General features: G+C 39.5%; 1 protein-coding gene across 2 annotated transcripts in view; it reads left to right on the forward strand.

Annotated features, from left to right (window-relative positions):
- Positions 1-777: 777 nt before the first annotated feature.
- EXOC2 (exocyst complex component 2) overlaps positions 778-12,997 on the forward strand; it is a 133,260-nt gene continuing 121,040 nt past the window's right edge. For both annotated transcript variants that reach the window (XM_061995977.1, XM_061995978.1), the window contains exon 1: positions 778-858. The gene's annotated coding sequence lies outside the window, so the exon portion shown is untranslated. The remainder of the gene's footprint in view (positions 859-12,997) is intronic.

Here is a 12,997-nt window from a genome sequence, read left to right on the forward strand (position 1 = left end):
TCTGATGAGGAGTGACTGAGAGATCTGGGGTAATTTAACCTGGAGGAGGCTGAGGGGAGACATGATCACTCTCTACAACTACCTGATAGGCGTTTGTATCGAGGTGGGAGTTGGTCTTTTCTCCCATGTAATGAATTATAGTACAAGATGAAATGTCCTCAAGTTGCACCAGGGGAGGTTTAGATCAGAGATTAGTTAAGAACTTTTTCCCCTGAGAGGGTTGTTAAGACACTGGCACAGGCTGCCCAGGGAGGTGGTGGAGTCCCCATCTCCGGAGATATTTCAAAGACACAGGTGCTGAGGGACATGGCTTAGTGATGGGCTTGGCACTGTGAGGTTAGGGGTTGGACTCAATCTTAAAGGTCTGTTCCAACCAAAAATATTTTATGATTTTGCTTCATCCACCCAGAGTGCCAACCACCCCCAGGCTGCCTTCTCCTCACACCACAGCACATGGGTCCCCCCCTGTTCTGCTGGGAGAGCTGTTGATAGAGCTCCCAGGGATGGTTTTATTATCATTTATTGTTTTTGTTGTCATTATGTTGTTGTTACCACTGTTACTGTGATTTCATTTTTCCCTTGCGCCTCCTCCAAGCGGGGAGCGTCTCCACAACCTCCACCTGGTGTGAAAGGGAGAGAGGCCTCGAGGGCGCGCGCAGCGCGGTGCCTTTAAGGAGGCGGTGCTCGGGGGCACGGCCGTGGCCGCGAGCGGCTTCTCTGCCCGCCCTTCAACTCGATCGCTCCGCGCTCCATCGATTTTCTCGGATAGCGTCTGGAGGTGCCTGTGTCCGGCGGACGCGGAGGCGCTGCCGGGAGCGGAGCTGCCCCAGGTGCCGGATACGAATGCGGCGGCGGCCGGTGAGTGGCAGTCTGCGGCCTCCCGCCCCGTTCTTCCTCCGCCGGGCTCCGTGGAGCCGGCTCGCAGCGGGGCAGCCCCGGCTCCTTCTCCTCTCCCCGGGGCGGAGGCCCTTCCTCTCCATTCCTCCTCCCGCGCTCCCCGGGGGAGCGAGGCTCTCGCCCGGCGGGCGGGGCCGAGTGTCGCTTCCCAGGCCCCGCCCCGGGAAGCAGCGGCGGAGCTGTCGTTTAGGGCCATGGGGGCGCGGGGGAATGTCAGTGGGCTCCCGCTGACTTGTTCTTCGTGGCCCCTCCCTCAGCCTCCTCGCAAGCACCTGCCGGTTCGCCGGTACAGGCCGCCGGGACGAGGGGCCGCCCCCCTTCCCGAGGCAGGGGGCCTGGGGCAGGACGGGGGCTGAGCGCCGGGCCCCACCGAGCCGCCTGCCGAGGGAAGAAGGTGGTGGCTTCCCGGCTGCAGAAGCTTGCATTTTCTCCTCCAGCTCATCTGAGAGGAGATGGGGCCCAGCCGGCGGGGCGAGGTGGGGAGGGTTTCCCCGTCACTCGTGACACCGCAACGCGGTGTCCCGCAGGCGGGCGGGTGTCTGCAGAATGACCGTGCCCGTGGGAGGTTGCTGTGGGGCCGCGGAGCACGGTGTCCCGGCCCGTCAGGGATCCCGCTGTGGTTCGGTGGCTTTTGCCTTTGTGTCTGTCCCTTGGTTGATAGCGGTTTGACGGAAGCTCCTAGGCCCGCTTGGTTATACCGTGAAATGAGGCTGGTCTAGAACGGTTTGAAATCGTTCAACTCATTGAAGTGTTTGTGTGTGGGTGGGGGAGTAGAGGAAATAAACGAGGGTGCGGCAGGATCTCACCTCTGAAGATCTGTTTACTTGCAGGTCTGATTTTATTATTTATTTATAAGCTTTGCATTCATGGTACTGCCAAGTTTCAGAGATCCTTCCCCAAAATGAGTGTGTCCTTAGGCATGTACGATGAGAAAGTTCCATGGAACAAATACAAAACCTGTATTCTAGATTAGAGTTGATTCCTAAGTGGAAGTTTTACACTTCCTCTGTGACTTAAATTATTTTATTAAAATTACTTTTTTTTACTTCGTACCCAGTTCTACATTTCTCACTCGCTTGGACACTTAGGTGACCAAATGTTTTTCCTTGTTGTCTCTTCTATGTCTTAATTACGAACTTGAAAAAGATATCTCATCAAGTGGAACAGATGTCTGAAGCTGGGGGCAATCCTATTTCCAAAGGAGAGTTTCCCGTTCTGTCCAGAATTAGGGGTTTTCAAAATAGCATTCCTTTTACATTACCAGTTTTTCCTTCTCTCCCTCCCTCCAGCTTTCTCTCCCGTGCAACTTACATGCTCATTGTGGATTAACAGATTTTATTTGTACACTCAAAATTGACTTGAAAGCCATTGAAATATTACAGTGACAAAATGTCAGATTAAAGCTAAGGTGCCAATACTCATTCTTTAAAATTTAATCTGAAATCTTAATCTCATTTCAATCTTACAGGCTTTCTGGTCATTCCTAAAATTAGTAAACTATGTCTTCTTTATTGATTTGTGTGCGTTTAAATGCTGTAAACATTGTTTTGCTTTTGATAAACAGTTGAAGGACTTCTGTTTGTTTGTTTTATTGTAAACTATAAATAAACGCATTTAGGAAAACAGGTCTATCTTCTTGCTTTACCACTTTACTCACCTGCAAAAGAAAAGCTCTGTAGTTCTTGATTCTCCTTTCTGTAGTATCTATCACAGGTTGCACTGACCCAGCAAGAAGTAGGAAAAGTCGTGTTCTGCTGCCAATTTCTTTTGCATAGACAGATTAGTTTACAGTTTTGTGATTTATGCCCAGACAGCAATGGTTTTGCTTAGATGGGATTTCTGTTGTCTTAAACACCATTTAAAAGAGGATGTAATTACTTTCATTATACTGGTATGACTTATCTCACTGAAAATACCATTAACGTACATTGTAATGGTACGAGGTTTTGCTGTATGGAGAATATAACTTTTTAGTATGTGTCAGAGTTGAAATAATTTAATTAAAACTATGTTACCAATCAAACTTGTGCGGTTTGTTTTAAATAAAATGTAAAGTTGTCTTGTGTTTCCATGACCTTTGTACAATAAATTAGAGTATTTTTACAGACTTGATAGGTTTTTAATGCTATAATTACTTTATCAGGTATTAGTGCTGAACATCAGTGTAAATTAACGGACATTTCAAATGAATTCTAAAAAAACTCTAAAGTCATGAACTTAAAAAAAATTTTAAAATAAGCATTTACAGTAAAATGTTTAACAGCTCGCCCTTTCAGCAGTGGATATTGTTGTATGGAGAAACTGTTTCAATTCAATATAACAAAGATATTCTTCAGTAAGTGTTTTTGAATCTGTAATATTTGGACTCTTTTACAGTTGTAGGATTTCTTGTGAATATAAGCAGAGGTTTTTTGCTATCGTGGAGAGCATTTGAGGTAAAAAGAGACAATAAAGATGCTAAAATATATAATCTACTGATTGTTTTCCCGTGGTCCTATTCAACAGAAACTATCCACCGATACAGTCCACTTTTTGTTATGCTCACTCCTCACAGTGACGCTGGACTAAAGCAAAATAAATGGATTCACTAGAAAGGCAGAGGCCACTGACCTCTTTTAGTGACAGAAACTTTTAGATACGTTTTGTTAAACAATACTTAATCAATTTCTTTCAATGTACTCATACATCTAGCTTCAAATCCAGTGTTAAGCACTGTACTTGAAACTAAACTGTGGTTTTGTGTAATTTTGATTTTGTTTATTCCGTACTTTTCTGCTTTCCTACTTCACTTAAAGAGAGAAAAAAGTAATGATGAGATTGGTGACAGAGGGCTGAATACAAAAGATGTTCTTAAAAACATGGATTCTGATTTTTATTGAAAGTATCTGTGGAATAATCCACAGTTAAAATTTTGTACTCCAGGTCAAAACAGCCTGTGGAGCCCATAGACACTGCCTGCATTGATTCTGAATGGTGCTACATCATTATTTATTTATATAAACAGGCGCAGGAGATCTTCCACAGGAGAAATCAGTAGTTTAACAATGAGGACCTGGAAAATAATACAGTGAATTTATTTTCTATGTTGTTGTTTTGTTTTGGTTTTTTTTTTTTCAGTAAGAGTGGAATCTCCTGCTGTACTTAAAAGTATAGTGAAGGTTCAAATCTGAGAACAGCTAAATTAACATCTAACAGAAGTCAGACATCAGTTTTTCAGCTTAACGTTGACCTTCTGTGTTGGACCACCTACATTCTGTAAATCTGTGCTGTGCAACATTGTCTTTCAAATTAATTTTCCCAGGGGAGGCATACAGTGCTTGGCAGTGGAGGAAATCTTGTTTGTAAAGGTGCTTGTAGGCTGAGGGATGATTGGACAGCACATGTATAGAGCAGTCATGTCAGATTGATGGTTCAATTTTTGCGCTGCATGTGAAAGCAGAGATCTGTGTTTACAGCTCTCAAAGTAGCAATTTAAAAATAAAGCTGATCTAAAATTTTTCTGCCTTAATGTGAAAATTATTTTGAATAATTCCTTTCAGTGTTTCAATTCAAAGGCAGTTGGATTCGTCTCCCAATGTCAAAGGTTAGAGGAGGAGGGAGAACTCATTTTTGTGATCTCTTGGAAAACAAACAAACCAATGCAAACCTGAAGGAGTTTTCCTGGAAACTGAGTACTGAGAGAAATGCCCAAAAATACGAATTGTGTGACTGATATGTTACACACTTTGAATAAGGAAAGGCAAGTTAATTATTTAATATTTTAAACAATACCAAGTCAGATGCCTCCCCTCCCTCCTCTGGAGAAATTGTTTGTACTTTTTATATTATTTTGTATTATTTAGTGCTTTTTCTTCAGAAGGAAACTGTATACTTTTTCTAACATCATAAATTTTTAATCTGCTGACAGTATATTCAGCATCTTCAGTAGGCGCTACCATGATTGCACTCAGTGATTGGTGTGAAAGCCCATGTTTAGTTTCTAATTGTATTTGGTTTGATTGTTTTTGGTTTTTTGGTTTTTTTTAAGGAAAACAGAATTTCTGAGACACCAAGCCCTTAATGGGCCTGGTTTTCTCTTGACTTTAAGAGAACTCCAGATTCCCAGATTTTCAGTTTAATTCTTAAAGGCAGACCTTAAGGCTGTATTATGCAGAAGTTGATGGGGACTTCAGCAGTGTGAAAGTGTCTGTGGATCAGATTACAATACAAATCAGTGGGGTTTTTTTCTAGATATATTTAGACTTGTATTTGTTCTTTAGCTTTGTGGCTGACCTGCAGGCAATGTTCCTTTCAATGTACCTGAGAGTTCATCAAAAAGCTTGTAGTAGTTAAAAGATTTCAGGCTATGCAAATGTTGCTTTTTGAATGCCCACTTCGTATTGAGGACAAACTAAACATTTTTTTTGCAATAATCCTAACATATCTCCTTTTAAAAAGTGATGACTTTAAATTTTCTTTTGAAGAATTCTGTGAGTCTTGTGAACATTAGATTTTTGGCAAAAGGTTCAGGAATTACATAAAGCTGATGGACTTTTCTCCTGTTTCCATCAGAGTAGAAGACAGGGAAGCTTCTGTTTCTGACAGGATGACTTCACTACTCTGAAAGCATCATAGTTCCATAGAGGAGATGGGATTTTATGTGGGTATGTGGAATTGATAAGAGTGTGCAAGACAGAAGCAGGATGGAATATGTCAAAAAAATACCTGTGCACGCAGGCTCTCAAACAGTGAAATGCTTCAGTATCTCACCACATGAATAGAGAAAGATGCTATAGCATATGTCTCAAGTGCTTCCCTGAGCAGAGGCAAAGAGGTATTGGGGAGAAAAAATGAAAAATACAGGAATCTCGGTAACACAAGTGAGCGTCTCATATTTTAAATATTTTTGAATTAAAAGGAACTGCCCAAAGAGACACATGGCAAATGGTAAATTTAGTGTTTAGGGTCCTACCTACAAGTACCCAAGTTAAAACTTCAAGCATGTGAACTGTGTAACTACGGTGGTTATACAGTGGTTTTTATAAAGGCTATTGTGTATAGTTACAGGACTTTGAAAAAAAATGTGGTGTTTCTTTTCCCTGGAAAAAAAAATCCCATCCCATGGGGATTTATTTCGTTTATTTTTCTGAACTTCTGGATCTTTCTGAATGTATTTGCATAAACACTTTGGGAAATTTCTGGTGCTTCAAGTATTATTTTAGAATTTCTGCCTGCGAATAACATAAGATAGAGGGATGATGAGAGTACTGAGACTTTTTACCAGTTTCGTAATAACTAAAATAATGCACAGAAAATTATGAATAACTTTAGAACAAGAGAAGAATGAGTGGTTTAACTGGACGACAGTTAGGAGAATGACTTGTTCATGAAGCAAACTTTGCTGGATGTCAGAGATAGCGGCAGATGTGGAAAAGCATTTGCTTTGTGAGAATTTAGAAATTAATGGGAGATTTATGGCCATCTGTGATATAGTTTTGTGTAAAGCTGAGTTGACTTTTTTCTGTATGTGTTTATATATAGATGTTCAAGGCTTTTCTTCACAATGTTGCTAGATTATAGTGATGTGTCACGTAATAAATACAGAAGCTTTTAACCAAGCAGATGACTTAATTTCTGAGGACTTGTAATGCAATTTATAAAGAAAATAGTGGAAATTTTGGGGAGAAACATCTGTTTTCAGACTTTCTGAAATTACTTTTGCTTTTACACTATTGCTTTTTTCTAGACAATTCAGTACAACCAGAACAGACCTTTACAAAGCTTAAATTGGTTTTATTTCTGTCTTGGTAATGAATAGGTGCTGTAACATTGAATATGTTAGCAAAAGTGATCATTCAAGAACTGGTATAAACCAGCACATAAACCTAATTAGAAAATTGGGATAAACCAGATTCAATTAATAAATTGGGAGAATAATTTCTTTTCAGCATGAGCTTTTGTAGCTTTAAAGCTAACTTAAAAAAATGTATTTGATAAGGTGAAACATTTTTTGCATATTTTTTTTCTTAAGGTTTTCCCTGATAAAAGTGACCTAGTCAAAATTTATAGGGCTAATGTTGACATTTGGATTATTGTAGTATCAGTGGTTTTGTTTAATGGTGGCACTTGCAGATTGTCATTGTCACTTAGGTAAATACATTTTGAGCTGAGGTGAAAATGTGACTGTGGTTCTGCGCTGTTCAGACTGTGTATGTGGATTAAATTAAATTCACGTGCTGGTGAGCTTGATGGAGGAGGTATGTGTGTTGGTGGTAGAAGAGTGGAGGGAAGGGAGTTTTAAAGTAGAGCGACTAAAATCAATTTTTTTAATTCTCCAAACATTCGGCTGCTTCTGTTTGAACAGGTGATGTAATTGACAGATGAAACAATATTCTAAACTAAAAGAAACAAAGAATTCCCTGTCCCCATTATAAAAGTGTCTGTTCATCAGTATCATACTTTTTTTTTTTTAATCTATTTTTAGAGGTTTGCAGTTTTTACTTCTTGCTGATGTATTGCAAACTGTGTTACATATAGGCTTGTTATCTTACACCATAATCCTGGAGGAAATTATAAATGAAAAAAACTTCATTTTACAACAGAATATTTGTGGCAAAATTCAGCGTTCTGTTGTAATGGCATTTGGGCAGTTAATTGTTCTTTGTGGGGAATCTCTCTCCTCTCCAAATAAATGATAAGTCAAAATTCCTGGTGTAAAAATGCATCAATATATAGGTATGCTGTATATCATAACTGATAAGATGCTGTCAGTATGTACAAGGAAATGGATTTATACTAGTCTAGATTTTTTTTTTCTGACAAGTGATAGATAGAAGGTTAATTGATGTTAAATGAGTGCTTTGTTAGCCCTTCATCAGCTACTAAACTAGTACTAGAGGAGTGCAAACCATTACTACAAAAGGCCAAGACCAGTATGTTTTCTTAGTGAGGTTTATAGGTCTTTTTTTTATCCCTCCCTTCTTTCCCTCCTTCCCAACCACACAAAACATAACCAGCTGTAATGATAGGAGGAGAGAGCAAGCAGCTTTTCTAAACACACACACTCACACTCCTGCCCCCTCTTTTTTCCTCCCTATACCTCAGCAGAGTGATAGCTTCTACATGTTGCGTGCGAGCGAGTTCAGCTGGTGCTGTGTGGTCTGGGTGTGTGGTCTCTAGCTCAACCGAGAGGCTGCTAACAGGGTGGATGAGAGAGAGCAACACTGTTTACTTTAATTTATTTCGGATGCCGGAACTGTGCCCAGAGTTTCTCCTGAGCTGGGTTCCAGTTAGTGGTGTCAATCCCTTGCAGCTGCAGCCCGAGCTGCAACGGACGCTGAACTTCTCTGCTGAGGGGCTCTCACAGCATCTGCCTTGGGTCCAGCCTTTTAATCCCTTGTGACTCAGAAATGTTAATGGCATTGCTGAGTGCTGTGATTATTTTGCTTTCACTCTGTCAAGATCTATAGCCATGAAGATGTACCTCACAGGGTTAAGGAAAGCAGGACCTCTGAGATACTGAGGAAATATGCTCATATGGCTATTGTGAAAGCAAAACTGCTGTGCTTATTCCTTGGCTACCCTAAAACCAAAATCTCGAGTATGTCCTTTGTGCCTGATGGGAATATTCAGAAGCCCTTTTAAAAGCAGCAGAGTATCCTATTATGTCATTTCATACTCCAAAGAAAGCTTTTTTTTCCTTTGTCATTTGCCCTCTCCGTCTCAAACCTTGTGCATCTTCCCAAATTGAAACTGATTCTGGCACGTAGTGCTGTCCTGTAGGTTAACGTGTTTGTCAGTGTTAATATTGGCTTGAATCAACACGCCGGATATGACAGGGCAAGACAAATGAGGCTTTGTTTTTCCTGTGTGACAGTGAAATTACCTCCTTTTTTTATGTTTGTTCATCTTTTCATTATAAGTAGCTTAGTGGTGTTTTGAAGAGTTTTTTCCCCCCCCAAATGTAAGAATCGTGAGCACTTCTTGTTTAAATTGACAAGTCTTCTTTTATTATTTAAATAAACATTCATAGATTCTTAATATCACTTGGAATTTCAGCATTGTTTAGCTTATTCACTTCCCAGTCTTTTCTGGCAGGCTTACAGGAATGGACTTTGTATTATTAATGCAGTGTTGAAGGCTGTGGAAATTCTAGGGCACTGAAGATCTCCAGAGGGGTTAATAAATGTCAGTTATTTTCACAGTGTTGCTTTTTGGACGCTTTTAAATCTTGGTTTATGTAGATTGTCTGTCTGAATTTATATTGTTGGAAAGATAAAGCACAGAAAAGGTTGCATCAGTGTTTTTCATCATTTTGTAATGGTTTGAGTACAAACATGTAGGAAGCTTTTTGCTGCGTCGTCCTTCTCGGGGTCATTTGCTGTGTCCCTTCACTGACTCTTTCATAGTGTGTTGTACTCAAGGGACTCTGGGTTTTCTAGTGAAAACAAATTATTAGATTTATTTAATAGAAGCACAAGTTTGTGTAGTGTAAGGTGAAAAGGCCATCACCTATGTTTTGGAATCCGAGTATTTATTGCTTGTTTAAAAAAGAGCGTTTCATAAATCTGTTCATTTGGAAGGCGTTTAATGCTGTGACGTTAGTGTGATAAGAATACCTCACCTACTGGTTTCTGGTTCCTTTTTTTTTTTTTTTAAGTAAACAACAACATCTGAGGCATAGTGTGATTAGAACATGGGTGATGCTTTGGTCATTCTTGCTGTTCCTGCCTCAGAATTTTAAGAATTGTATTCTGTCACACACACATGAGTGAGACCAAATAAATCTTTGATACCTGAAGACTTGTGTGCTTGCTTGGAGCTTAGAACTTCTCAGCAATAATAAATAGGCCTTTTCTTTCCTCCCAGCTTGGCAGCTTTAGACTCCCTTTGCTAGATGACCATAGCACTTGCATTGACCTTGAGTCTGTCATCTGAGAGAGTCTTAAGTTCGGTGTCCATGACAAATTACCACTGAAAATTTTAAATGTACTGAATTTTCAGTCACTGGAACCAACCTGCTGTCTTGTTTTAGAAGTCAGAAACTCCTTTTTTAAAAACATTTCAAATACCAATTTTTCCACTGGTGAAATTTCTAAGGTAACACCTGCTTGTTACTTATCTTCCAAAGTTCCATGCCATCATGGTGTTTGCACTTTTCCTTTGAGGCTTGAACTTAGCAGTATATTGAACGTTCTTAAATGCTGAATTTCCTCCAGAATGGTAAGCAGTATTCTGCTTTGCAGAAGAGATATGGTAGCTATTGGCATTTTACTTTGTGTTTCTTCTCTGCTTGCCACTGAATGTGGAAACTCGTTTGAGAGCTCTTGTTTTAAACCAACTGAAGGTATACAAAAGTCAAAAAAGCAACTAGACTTGTATTTTCCCTCATAATGGGCCATATTTCATCTCTTCATTAATTGTTTTTAAAATGTTTTTTCTTAGCATGAAGAGTGAAGATGTCTCCTCTCTAGCAAGCTTGAAATGCTCAGAATTGTCTGAATCTTTTTTTTTAACAAACTTTTGTGAGAGGACAGTTTATTTGAGAAGCTCATGTAAAGACAAAGATGATGTTTATGAAAGGCATTTTTCAAGCTGACTTTGTAGTAGGTGGTCTTTGCAGAGGCTTTCTAACATCTTGCACTTTCATAATAAGAATTATGACAGAATAATAGAATAATATGGGCAAGATCATGGGAGCAGTCAAACAAATGTCATCCCTGTTAAACCAGTGGGGAGATATTGTGAGGAAATGAAGTTTTTTAAAAAAAAAAGTATGGGGGAGTAAAGAGGGAAAGAGGCCTCTGTTAGTGTAGAAGATTGTACATTGCCAAAAAAAGCCCCCCAAAACCCAGTCTCATTAACACTTCTTTAGTGAGATTGCCTCCTTAGAGGAAGTATCTTGTAAAGAAAACTGCCTTTATGCAATCTCCCCTAGTCTGTGTAAGAGGCAGTATTTCAGTAAGAAGGCTGCTTTTTTACATTATTATTATTATTTTATACAAGAACTATGTTTTTAAAAAATAGAATTTCTCTTTAGGACAAGATATGGAATTGCAACAGAAGCTCTTAGATTATTGTAACTTTTTATGAATCAAAAAAGTAGCTTTGACTTAAATATTTTTTTTTTAATAAAAACTTTGGATTTTGGGTCACGGTAGTAAACTGATTAGACTTCCCAATCAGCCATTTCAACTACTGACGTTTGTCATAAGAAGGACAATGCTTCCAAGCATTTGTTTGATACTCATAGTAAGAACCGATTAGATAGTTCCTTCACTTATTCTTAGCAATTGGTCTCATTTATTTCAGTTTAAAAATAATAATAACAGGGCATCTCAGTGCTATAGTGCTTTTGTAATGTGTTGAGATTTACTGTGGTATTCTCATTCCAGTGAGGTATTGTAAAGCAATTCTGCAGTAATATGGAAATACTTTAGAAGAAATATTAGACCTCAGGAGGCTCAGCATTTTTATTACATTTATTTAGGTCATCATGAAGGGGAATCTAGTGCCAATTTCTGAAATCCAGAAAAATATGTTGTAATATTACTTTTGAGTTTTGATATTGATTCAAGCCAATTACCTGTGTCCCTAGGTATTTTAAAAAGAAACAATGGCTGCAATGCAAGGGAACCATAAAAAATTTGATGGGAGGGGGAGGGAGATGGGAGAGAAAATCAACCAAATAATACCAAAGTAGCTTCTGTTTTACTTGTTTTCGTCAAGATTTCTTTCTCACTATATTACCACTGAGTTCCTGAAGGTGACTTTTTTACATCTGTGTTACTGATTAACATTCTATATAAATCTTTATTAAAAATTATTTAAAGTAAAAGATGTGTTTTGTCTTACTGGTATCTACCAATGCTGCTTCCTGCAGAAGGTGACTAGGTCTGTATGTGGGGATACAAACGCGCTGCTTGTTGGGTATCTTTGAGATCTGCTGAGGATCTGTGAGAAAAGCTGCAAAGAATATATAGATAAGGAATAGATGCAGTTTGTCATCCTCACTCTAGGTAAACTTAAGCCCCAAATTCTTCTTTTTGCACAGGACTCCAGAGGAAACTTCAAATTCTGAAAGATCTGAACTTCTGTACACTCATATCTTTTAGTTATAGAGAAATAAACAAGACTTTCTCTGAAGTTTCCGATTCTGATTGCTCCAGGTAGTATTAAGTTTAGCAATGGGAACTGGTAAGCTTATTTTTATTGTGATGCCTGTTTTGTCAGGCAATGCTGTGGTAGTGTAGCTTTTAATGCAGCACAGATGAGAAGAGAGCTGATCAAGCCCTGTGACTCCAGGACTAGGGAACTTCACAGAAGACCACATCTAACATTTTTACCTGTGGTGAGGAAGTGGATCAACAGGAGTGTGGGTGGGCTATCTGGGCAAGAAGCCTTGGGGTAAGGAACAGGAGATAAGGAAGAGGAGTTACCAAGTTGTCCAGATTTGAAAGGAGAATTGGGATATCAACAGGTGTTTCCCTCCCTACTTGAGCTTACGGATAAGATTTCAGAGGGAAAATCTGCAGTATAGGAGAAGGCAAAAGTTTGGCTGCAAGACTAGGACCTGGCCTCGATTCTGAAGTGAGGCAGAGACTGTCTGCCTCCATCGGTGGAGGGGGCGAGGCGGGGAGGAACAATGCTAGGAAACAAATAGGAGTAGTGCAGGAGAGAACAAGAGGGAGGGGGCTCTGCCTGCCGGAGCACAACCTTCTCTTCCATAGCCGGAGTTGCCTGTCAGCTGTTTTCTTTGTAGACTCCCAAGACAGTCCTTCTTCAGTGCTGTTCTATCTATAAGGTTATAGACTACATCTGTTTACTACTGTTTTTCTCTACCTTCAGGTTGGCTTCATGTTAAAGATCCCAGTATTTTATAGACAGACTTACAAGAGCATCCATATGATATTATATAACTTAATTCCTTTCTCATCATTTTTTTTGTTTGTTTTGTTTTTCAAAAAAAAAAGGTAATGTTTATTTTAAAACATAATATAATCTTTAATGTTGATAAGTAAACCAGTCAGGAAATGTGGGGTTTGCCAGTTAAAAACACAAACCCTAAATCAACTACCTTAGTTTCAGATACATAAGTTGTAGTTGTTATCATGGGCTTTTA

The sequence above is a fragment of the Colius striatus genome, chromosome 4 (assembly GCF_028858725.1).
Source record: "Colius striatus isolate bColStr4 chromosome 4, bColStr4.1.hap1, whole genome shotgun sequence".
Lineage (NCBI taxonomy): Eukaryota > Metazoa > Chordata > Aves > Coliiformes > Coliidae > Colius > Colius striatus.